Here is a 7,806-nt window from a genome sequence, read left to right on the forward strand (position 1 = left end):
CAGTGCCTTTTCATGCACGTCCTTTGCCGGACACCCCTCAGAGATCGCCCTCTGAGGAGTGACAACTGCTAGGAATCATCGTGCGTTTTTATTGAAAACGTGTTACATGCAAGTAAATGGAAGAGGGGCTACGTGTTTCAATTATCAGCTCATAAAGTTTTAAGAATAGAGAACATAGCTTCTATTCAGGGTTGGATTAAGGGTGGATCTAGTGCAGTTCCGCAATTGTAGGTGGGTCTCCATGGAATGCAGTTTCAGGAAAGCGGTTCCGGTAAGCAGAGATGATTATCAGCTGATGCGGCGCAGCCGCCATCTTGTGATTACCGGGAATGGTGCTGAGAAAAGGAGGTCTCAAGTATCGATATTAGTTCTTATGGATCTTAATAAAGAATGATACTTATACAGTTTTGTAGGGATCTAAAACTTAATTTGAGGAATCCTAATATATTTATCTATTTCACTTGGAGAGGGCAGGGGTGTCCTGGGCCAGTTTTGGCCTAATCCTATTTTAGGTAAAGAAAGGATTAAGTTTACCTTAAATGTATTTTGAAGGGCCTTCCAAAGGTCAAGATTATTTCTGCCTGGAAAGAACTTCAGCCAACCCCCTATTGTGACCATGGAGATAAAGCATTGTAATTAATAGTAAGTGATCAGAGCAAAGGGGAGCGGTAGGGGGACTTCCTGGAAGATTTTATCGTATACTCAGGATGTATAAGAGAGCTATGTAATTCTTTTATAGTAATATATTGGGGAGTCAGAGGGGGGGTCACTTCCCAGGAAGGCTGCCACAGTTTCTGGAGCAAAATCCTAGGTTGGGGGCGGGGGCGCACAGTAGCGGCTTTGCCAATGTACTGAACCGACCGGAAGCGAGGGGGCTCAGACAGATCCTGGGGCCCCGCTGGGTTGGACTCCACCAGATGGTGGTTCACTCAAATGGCAGTTCGGTGTATTTTCTTGCAACGCTTTCCTGCGAGACCATCTTGCCTCCCTCCCTCCCTGCCCTTCCTCAAGCTAGAGGAGGCACATTGTGCATGAAAGGAAGAGAAAGAACCCCTCACAGGGACAGGGCGCCTGGTCGAGCTGCAGGCCTTTCTCCATCCTGCTGGGATCCTGAGCTCACACACGTGTGCTCCCAGAGTAGTTTTCAAGCCACTGGGGCTTGGATTCAGTCCACGGTCAGCCACGTGGGATGCAGCCGCCCTGCACAGCAGTTCGCCATTGCGCGGTGGGGCTGGCCCTGACAGCATACCTCCATTGACCTTTCGACAGCTGCTCACTAAGCTTCTGCGGCAGCCCAAGCCCCGTCTGTCAGTGACATCGTGCTGAGTGCGTTGGTTGGCACTCACAGTAGTGACGAAAGATCTCGAGGCCCAAGTGGCATACGGTAAACAAGGTATACCTTCCATGCACTTCACACGCGGGCCGTGTGCACCTTCCCAGTCCAGAGCCCAGAGCCCAGGCTGGGCGAGGCACAGGCCCCATCTGGAGGGGCAGAGGGATCTGATAAACGGGAAGCATGTTGAAGCGCCCGCTGTGACCAGGCACCGCCTCCTGGCCCCGAGGCCCTGGGCAGAGGTCTCCTGGCTGCTGCCTTCAGTGGAAGGGCTGGGGGCACAGCGCGTGGTGAGAGAGGGAACATGCCAAGGTGAAAGACACGGCTGGGCAGGATGGGGGGGTGCTTAGAAAATTCATGGGAAATGGAATTAACGTAAGAGTCGGTCGTGCAGGGCCAGTAGGTATTCTGGTGGTCGAGGGAGCTGGGTGTCACATGGCTTGCTGCGTGGTTCAAGCTCTGGACCTGGAAGCCTGAAAAACACACCCAGTGTGTGCATGCCTGCCTGCCTCAAGTCCCCACAGGAGGATGGAGATGGGACTATGGCATGGCCATGCCCCCTGGGGGTGCTTTCTCACTTTCCCTCTCTCTCTGTCTCTGGTGAGTGCACACACCCTACAGCAAATCAAAAACATAAAATAAATAAAAAAGTTTGTTGTGGAGTCAAACTTTTTGAAATCCATGCATAGGTTTTTATTACTGTTTTTGTCTTTTCAGCTTTTTGCTGTGGGGCCCACGTGCTTGCTGGAGAGTGACAGAGACCCTCCTGTGTCTGCTGTTCCATCTGACACGGAATCCAGTCACCCGGACGTGCTGCGGTCTGTGGTTGTTCCCATCTTTCAAGCGACTCGGATAAACAACTGTGTGCCTCAGTCTTCTCTTTCCTTGGGGTCAGTTCCTAGAAGTGGATCGAAGCGTGGAAGAGCTCGTGAGCTCTATCAAGCCGCAGTGCTGTCCTCACGGGCAGTCGCCGGAGCAGCCCATGCGCCGTGTGGGGACCACCATCCTGCCAGCCTTGGCAGAGCGAGAGCAGCCAGCGCCGACAGGAGGGCACCCATCTGGCTTCCGACCCCCCACTGCCGCCGACTGCTGTCCTCCCGCCCCCGTGACCTTTGTGACAGGTCTGTGCACCTTCCTGGGGGGAGTCTGGTCTTTTCCAGACTGATTCACATGGGCTTTTCTGCTGCTTATGTTTTACTCAGGTAGATGTCTGCCTTTATTTCATTATTTTTTTAGAGAAGTTTTGTTTTGTTTTGTTTTGCTATAGGGCATGTGCACTTCCCAGAGAGATAGACAGCAAGCGAGAGATCACCCCCCAGGGGAGATGACCAGGTCATATATCCCTTCTCCTCTGTCTCCTCTCGGGATTTTGGGCACACACACCTGGCGTGAGTTTTAAGCTGCCGGGTCTGGGACTCGAACTGCGATCAACTACGTGGGAGTCCAGCGACATAACCATTCTCCCATCTGCTGGTTCCGATTTGATTTAATCTTGCTTCTTAATTTAAATGTGGTTCTCCTTTATTCACAGCAGAGCGTGTGTGTATGTGTGTGTGTGCACCTGTGAGAGAGAGACAGCGAGAGGGCAAGAGGCGAGCACCCTCGGGGCGTCTGGTCACGCACAGCCCCTTCCTTCAGCCCTCCCGCCCACCGGCTCTTGGGCACTTGCTCACCCCAGAGAGTCTCAGGCTGGCTAAGCGGGTTCCAACCACAGTGGCCCTGTGGGATCTGGCTTCTCTGGAGCAGCTGGACCTGACTTTTCCTAGCAGGTGTCTCCCTCTTTCCTTTTCAGACAGACCTCACCTCTACCCCACCCCGTTTGCCACACACTCCAGGCCCTGCTTGGATCACTGACTCTCTGGACCGAAGGCTCCTGTTTCGAACCCAGAGCTGGGCCTGGAGCCCTGTTCAAGGATGATTTACTCAGTGAGTGCCTTTGGGCAGCCCCTTTGCTGCCCGCCGGTTGGAGCAGCAGAATGTCCGCTCTGGACCGCTGAGAAGAGCGCCGTTGAGAGGCCAAAGCTGTCTCACCTCTGCAGCCCCGACCCTCCACGCTGCTCTGATTGGCACCTGGTCACTCCTCTGCCCCAGGCCCGTGGCCCGTGGCCAGCCCCACCTTCTCAGACACTGGTCCAGAGCCTCTTCCAGCCCCATGAAGCGCATGCTGCCCACATTCCTCGTCCTTCTGTGCTCCAGGAGCTCTGCCTCGGAGTGGCCTACACCAAACCCTGCGGGCTGGGGAGGGCCCTTCCAGTGGCTGCAGACACCGTATTTCAGGCCTTATTTAAGCTGAAGGACAGCAAGTCTCTTTAAGATCAATATCTGTTTGTTCACCCGAAGGGTCACTGCTGTGGCTTATTGATCAGTGACTTTGTTTCTGGATGCTCAATTCACACGGAACTCAGAAAAACGAGGTTCCCTTTCTGAGGGTCTCAGAAGGCTGAGGTTATGCCTCCCCTGGCAGATGTGTGCTGGGTGTGGGGCCCGGGAGGACAGGGCAGCATTTAGTGGGTACCTCCCATGGGCCAAGTCATCTGGGGACCCTCCCGTCGCCCCTGCCCCCCTGCGTGGTACCATGTGGTACACTGCTTAACAGGCAGGTAAACTGAGGCCGGGAGGGTAAGAGCTCTCGGCAGCTGGTGGAGACCTTCAAGGTGAGCCAGGCCACCTCCCTAGATCAAGGCCATGGGCAGCGGGACAGGTGAGTTTCCCCTTTCTTTGGGAGCAAACCTTCCTCCAAACACCCCAGCCCTTTGATCCGAGGGGGTCCCGTGACCCAGTTTGCCAGTCAGGGCACTCCAGTCCCGCCTGTGGTGGTTGTTTCAGGGATGAGCACAGGGCCCAAGTCAGCCAATGGGAGTTTGTCCTGGGGCTTTTCCTGGGTCTGCAGAAGGAGAAGCCTAGAAGGTCATTCTGAACCTGCTGCTGGTGGCCATGGGTGCTGCTTTTGGACAGAGTCTGGCTGACATCTCCACAGCAGGAAGTGGAACTAAAAAAGAGCAAAGGAGAGTCCAGGGCTCAGCACTTGAGAGACTAGATCCAGCCACTCCTGAAACTGCTCCTGCTCCCCAGATTTTCCACTCTATGACTCAATAAATACCTTTTCTTTTTTGCTTAACCCAGTTTGGGCTACCATTTTGTCACCCGTGAGCAAGAGTGCTCTTAGACGTGCACTGCAGAGAGAGAGACGCACAATCGAATGACAGTTCTCCACTTCTGAGCTGAGTCTGCCAAGAGAGAAGCTGGCCTGCAGCTGTGTACACACAACAGGGACGCCTGGGGCAGCCGTGGCCGTAATGGGTGTGAGTGTGTGTGCATGCTTGTGTGTGTGCGCGTGTGGGGAGAGAAAGCAGGAGAGCAAACGTGGCAAAACCCTGCAGCTTGCAGGTTTGAAACTCTTCAAAATAAACCCTGGGACAAACAAAAACGGCCCTGAGCCTGTGACCAATGCCATTTTGGCTAATAGTGGGGTGGTGGGCTAATGTCTCACCCCACTGTCCCCTTGAAGAGTCGCCAGGTGGGGGGAAATGAATTTGATCCAGAATGAGGCAGTGAAGTCCAGCTCCAAGGGAGGCCAGGGTGGGCCGTGCAGCCGGCTGTCTCCGGATTGTCTCCTGCGCAGGAAGGGACTTTGCCCTCCCTTTATCAGCCTGTAGACAGAAACCATCACCGAGGGAGGGAGCCGTGCCCTCATACCCTCACCCAGCTTTCCTCACAGAGGCCAGCACGCTGGGACAGAGTGCCTCGGACTGCTGTCCTTCTCCCAGGGCCCTCACCACTGTCTGGGCGTCAGACCGCTGTCCCTCCCAGCACTCGAGCCAGCCCCAGTACGAGCTCGCCCTGCCCGCAGTGCGCAGACTCCCCACTGTGGTGGTGGCCCCCGTGAGGCCATGGGCCCATCCTCTCCCCGTTTGGCCTTTGAAGTCACCCCAAGTCTGTGAGGCCTTAGCTCACGTCGTTGGGGAACATGGATACTGTGTGATAGGCCGGGTGACCACCCTCACTTTGGCCTTAATGCATTCTTCTGTTTATTTAGCCTCAGCCTCTCTGTAGGTTCCCGGGAGCTCCTCGAACCTCGCTGAGGTCCTCTGACCCCTGCCCACTCAGCATCTGTTCCCAGGCACTCGAGTGTGGGCTCAAGCAGGCACCCTGCTGTGGCAGGGCTGAGGGGTGGGGAGGTGGACATGGCCCACGACTGGTGTCCAGGGTGGCAGGAAGGCCACCTGTGTGCATCGCTGGGCACGGCTGTGGCTCATGTCCTGAGGGGTGCTGAGGAGGAGGAAAGTGGGAACTCGGCCCACCCAGGCCGTGGCAGTGCACTCACTGCTAGAATGCTCAGACCCGGGACTGGCCCCTCCTTGGCACCTGGCACCCATGCTGGACCCCTTATTGTCACTGCCCTGAGCCTGGGACCTAGGACCCTCTCGGGGGCTGCCTGAGGCTGGTCTATGGCTCTACAATAAATGACCTGCCACCTGATCTCCACAGTGCAAGTCAGGCTGGCAGCCTCACTCCCGGATCTCCGCAGGGAACGCGGCCATAACCAGACCTTGCAGCACAGCCAAAGAACCAGAGGAGCCCACAGCATTGGGAGAGACGGGAGGCCCACGTTCCGGAAGCTGTACTTGGTCCTCGGCTGCTCTGAACCGGGCTCAGGCGCACACCCACACAGACTCCCACGGGAGGGTCTTGACCTCCAGGGCCACGTGTGTTTGTCACTACTGGGTGAGCACAGCGGTGGCCACCATCGCAGCCCAGCCCCTCAGTGGGCTTTCCTCACTTCTCTCTCTCTTGTTTTAATTGCTACAGGGCATGTGCATTGGCCAGAGACAGAGACCCCTCCGACGGCACCGTCTTGCTGCAGTCTTTCCAATATTTCTTCACCCTGTCAGTGTCCAGGGCGTGCACACACATGCGCCTGTTGGATTTTTCAACCAGCAGGGCCAGGGGTCAGGCTGCGGGGCTGGCACTCTGCTGCAGCCAGCCGTGCGGGCCTGTCTCCTGGCGCACAGCCCTGCACCCCGGCCAGCAGCCAGCCCGGCACATTCAAACACCCTGGTTTTGCCCAACCATGGCCAAGCAGGGTGTCCCGAGGGGTGCCACTGTAGGTTCAGTGATGGTGTTTCTATCTGGTACTTTCCTACTTCGAAGCCAGCCCTGTTCTTTGGTAACGCCCGCACACGTCTGTCCATTCCCCCGGGTTGTTGCTTTCTGTGTGTTGGTCTCGTATTGTGATTTCTGCTTAAAGCAGCCCAGGCAGGGTGTCGCCTTCCGGGGCACCTGGGGGGGGGAGGTGACGTGCCTGGGGGGAGAGTGTGGTTAGAGACGTGGTCCTCGGGGCTCTGTGGCTGCCGTCAGCGCCAACCGCACGTGCAGAGGGGAAGAGAAAGCAGCTGCTCGGGGCGGGAGGCCCACGGGAAGGCACCCTGTGTGTCCCCACAGTCCTAATTCAGCCTTTGCAAGGCTCTGCCCACGGTGACCACCACGACTGGCGGGCATGAACTGTGACCCTCACAGACGAGCTGTTGGGTCCCGCCGTCCTGCGATGGCCATTCGCACTCAGAGCCCTTTAAAAAGGACTCTTCCATCATCCTCCCTTTCCTCACCTGTGCCCCCAGTGCTTCCTCCAGGCAGCCCCTGCCACCCAAGGTGGGCGAGGCCTCCCATGCAGACTGTACTGGTGTGAGCCCTCGGCCAGGTCCGGTAGGCAGACGGGTGTCTGATAAGGGGTACGTGTCTACCTGGGCACGTCTGCAGTCTGAACAGTCCAGGCTCTGTCAGGACAGGTGCAGACACTGTGGACTGAACCTGCTGGAAAAAACCAGGAGTCGGCAGGCCACACTCATCGCAAGCAGGAAAAACCTCCTTCTGCCTTCACACGGAGAAGGCTGCAGCCCCCGGGGTCACGCAGTCCTCCGCTGGCTCCAATGGCCACGCTGCACAGGCCCACCAGGTGCAAATTGCAGACTCTGGCCGGAGACCCCTGCCAGCCCAGGCTGACTCAGCCTCCCCTGCTGGAAGGACGGCCTGGGCTTGGTCCCTGTTAGGACCTGCCCCTCAGGAGTAAGTACAGACCCTGGTCAGAGGGTCCTGGCCACCCCAGTGGTGCTGCTCCGTAGTCCTGAGTAAATTCGTCCGAGAGGGCAGACTAAGATTTGCCCCAGTCAGGGAACCAGCAGTTAGCATAATGGCTATGTCGCTGGATTCCCACGTAGCTGACTGCGGTTCACGTCCCGGACCTGGCGGCTTAAAACTCACGCCGGGCACGTGTGCATGCGTGCCCAAGATCCCGAGAGGAGAATGGAGGAGAAGGGATTGCGGCGTGACCATCCCCCCTGGGGGGTGATTTCTCGCTTTCTGTCTCTCTGTCTCTCTCTTTCTGGCGAGCGCACGTGCCCTATAGCAAAAACCTCTCAAAAAAAAAAAAAAAAAAAAAAAAAAAAAAAACTCCCACAGAAAAAACAGGTCTTTTA

Source organism: Tupaia chinensis, unplaced genomic scaffold (genome assembly GCF_000334495.1).
Source record: "Tupaia chinensis unplaced genomic scaffold, TupChi_1.0 Scaffold138619_1, whole genome shotgun sequence".
In the NCBI taxonomy this organism is placed as follows: Eukaryota; Metazoa; Chordata; class Mammalia; order Scandentia; family Tupaiidae; genus Tupaia; species Tupaia belangeri.